The 3,237-nt window shown below is 34.7% G+C and overlaps 1 long non-coding RNA gene across 2 annotated transcripts; it reads right to left on the reverse strand.

Moving 5' to 3' along the window:
• Nucleotides 1-1,425: 1,425 nt before the first annotated feature.
• On the reverse strand, nt 1,426-3,016 carry LOC141707071 (uncharacterized). 2 transcript variants are annotated; one of them, XR_012568955.1, is made up of 3 exons: nt 2,859-3,016; nt 2,345-2,771; nt 1,426-2,195 (listed from the first exon to the last, which is right to left on the reverse strand). It is a non-coding gene; the product is annotated as an uncharacterized LOC141707071 (long non-coding RNA). The 2 variants fall into 2 exon arrangements; XR_012568954.1 differs by having other exon boundaries at nt 2,327-2,771.
• Nucleotides 3,017-3,237: the final 221 nt, after the last annotated feature.

Below are 3,237 nucleotides of genomic sequence, written 5' to 3' on the forward strand. Positions count from 1 at the left end.
TAAGCCTTACAATTGAGTATTTGTTCTAACAAATCTTGAGGTGAGCGAGAATTGAACCACGTTACCTAGGACGACTAATTGAATGTTAAATACTAAGTTATATGTGGTACTGTTGTTAATGTACATATTTGATGAAATAGTTTGTACCTATGTTATGTAAAAAGGAAATATAGATAAACAGAAACAAAAATAAGGGCTAAAATGTGAGTACGAAAAATCAACAAAAACGTGGATGGAAGAAAAATATGAGTATTGAAATGAAATAGGCGACCAAAACATGGAGTAGAAAGAATACAATCAATAAAAACAGTGAACGGATGTAGAACAAAAACTACTAATACAATATGCAGTTACAATTGAGAAAATAGTAAATTTATGAGACACAACTGGCAGTATGTGTTTTTCAATCTGTGGGAAAAAAATTACGTAAATTTTATGTTATACAACTGGCAATGTGTGTTTTACAATCTATGGACCAAAAAACGACAAATATGAATAAATCTTATGCGGTACAATTAGTAATGTTTATATTTATTTTGAGTATTTGTTCTAACAAATCTCGGGGGTAAGCGAGAATCGAACTCAGGTTACCTGGGATGACTAATTGAATGTTAAATACTAAGTTTTATGTGGTACTGTTGTTTTTTTTTTACTTCTTCCGGTAGTGCCTGGTGTCTTTACTTTTGTTAAAAGAGCAATATGAAAAAAGATTTTGGTCTATGATATCTGCAGCAGGCTCTGTAGCAATAACAGCTTCCCACTTCTCACAACAGCTTCTAATATATTTGCAATGTCATTAATATATTCAGGCATTGCAGCTTCTTTGTTCTTCGCTATGTCTGTCCCTCATCTAGCCGAACATATTGTATGTTTTCTACAGGATCATCCACCTCACACGAAGCAGCAGTTTCTTGATTCTCCAGTCTCCACAGCAACCTCATTGTTCATTGTAACCAAGTCTATTTCTTGATTCTCCACAGAAATCTCAGTGTTAGGTGTAACTAAGTCTTGATTAAATCAGGAGGAGCCATCGTTGAACTATCAACATCTCTATCTTGTGAATCCAGTTTAAGTATGCAAGGGGCAGAAATAGCTATTGACTCCGCAACCACTTCATTTTCATTAGCCAGGCTTGATTTTGTGTAGTGAATTTACACGAGTCACATATAATTTCACATATAATTAGTGAACATAACACATAGCATAATTCTGCAAATTAACTAGTTAGCCAAAAACAAAAAACAAAAAAGGGAAAAGGAGAATACATTGTAGCAATCGGTTGTTTTATACTTGTAGGATACAATCAGTAGTCACTCTAATTTCTTAAGAAGAAGAATTAAACCAGTTGAAGTAGAAAACAAATATAAATAAAGCTTTCATTTTCAGGACTCAAGATGATTTGTTACTTGTATAAATAAACTGAGATCCATGAGCTTTCGTTTTCAGGACTCAAGAAGAGATGTTACTTGTATAAATAAACTGAGATACATGGGATATTTATTGGTTCCATCAAACCATCTACACCCTACAACATAATTTACTAGACATAATCTAAGCTGTTCAACCACATACTAATTCAACTAGAAACTACCCAACCAGAAACTAGGAACTGCCTTTATTATACTATTGTACACCAACCAGAAAACAGAAAATTGGTAGCTTTTAGTCTGTAACTTGGACTAAACTTGGACTACTGGGGACTAGTATTGATTTCTAACACTATCCCTCAATGTTAGTCCCCATTTGTGAAACACGAGTGCGGGGATTCGTGGTGTGAGGATACTGTGATTGGGCAAATTCAAAAATAAGGGGATTTAGGTGGGGGATACGGCAATTTAAAAATAAAATAAACACTACAAGAAAAAAGGCTAAAAGCCACCGGTCAAAAATCGGTTGCTTTTAGCTATAAACGACCGAAATCAACGGATTTTGTTATAAAATCCACCGTTCCCCGTCGATGGCTTTTAACCTGGTCGAAATTGTGTTCAGCGGTGGAATTTATATAAAAGCGACCGCATTTTCGATTGCTTTTATTCCAGGTCAACTTTTCAGCTTTTTCCTTCAACATTTTGGTGAAAATTTGAACCCCCGCTCTTTATTTTCGTTGAAATTTAAACTTCCCGCTTCTAGACTAAAGACACCAAAGTCGGTGGCTTTTATATGGTCAAATATTGCAACCAAAAATGGCCAGGAGCCTGCATAAATTTTCAGAAAAAATTTAAAAGTCCCACCCAAATCTTAAATTCAACCGTATATTGTTAAAAATACTTGCTCTAAATTTAACCACATTTGCTCGAATTAACACCTGGTTTTAAAAAAAACTTACTGGAAACTAGAAATTTACCAAATCCGGTGAGCTTCCCAGTTTCCGGATAACACTGACAAGATGAAATCATCATTTTTTAACTCGTTTCTGCCCCCAAACAATTCTAAACTACTCCGACAATTAACAATTGACCAGAACAATAGAATATAAACCCCAAATTCAATAAATATAACCTAAACTCCAGCCAAAACACAAATTAAGACAATTCTCAACCAAATCTAAGGTTCCTAAAGATATAATATGTACAATCAAAAAAACCATAACATATGTATCAGCTCTACAAAAAACCCCTAATTAAATGGAAAAATGGTAGATGGCCTTGGCAGCTCACTGGTCCAAGACGGAGGTTGAAGAGAGTGTGGAGTGTTTTCGGCGCCGTTTATGGTGAAGATGAAGAGGATACTTGGCCGTGCTTGTTGCGACCTTCGTTCGTGCGCTTGAGTGCCTGCAATTACATACATTTATACATACAGTTATCGAGTTATCGATTTAAGTTTATGAATCAGAGAATTGAAGTGTTGAACAGTGTTACCGTTTTTGTAATTTGTTGTTGCTGCTGGGGCGGCTTGTGGCTCTAGGGTTTTTTAGAACATAACAGAGTGTGTCATGTGAGTATAGGATAAATAGAGACGCTGGTTGGATTTTTTACTGGGCTTCTTGTTGATGTTTTTGGGGCCTTGATGTTTAGTGTTTGTAAAAAGTGTAACCCAGCTAATTTTATGAAATCCTTTTCATTTACTATTTTTTAGTTAATTGGAATTGTATTTTTATTAATTTTGTCTATGTCTTTATTATAGAACTAACAATTTTTAATTTGAATTATCTATACAACAAGTAAATAAAGCCGCGCTACGCGGCGACATTATGAAACTTTTATAAACTAGTTCATTAAGAGCGGACGACATTCTAAA

This window comes from Apium graveolens, chromosome 2 (genome assembly GCF_009905375.1).
Source record: "Apium graveolens cultivar Ventura chromosome 2, ASM990537v1, whole genome shotgun sequence".
NCBI classification, from domain to species: domain Eukaryota; kingdom Viridiplantae; phylum Streptophyta; class Magnoliopsida; order Apiales; family Apiaceae; genus Apium; species Apium graveolens.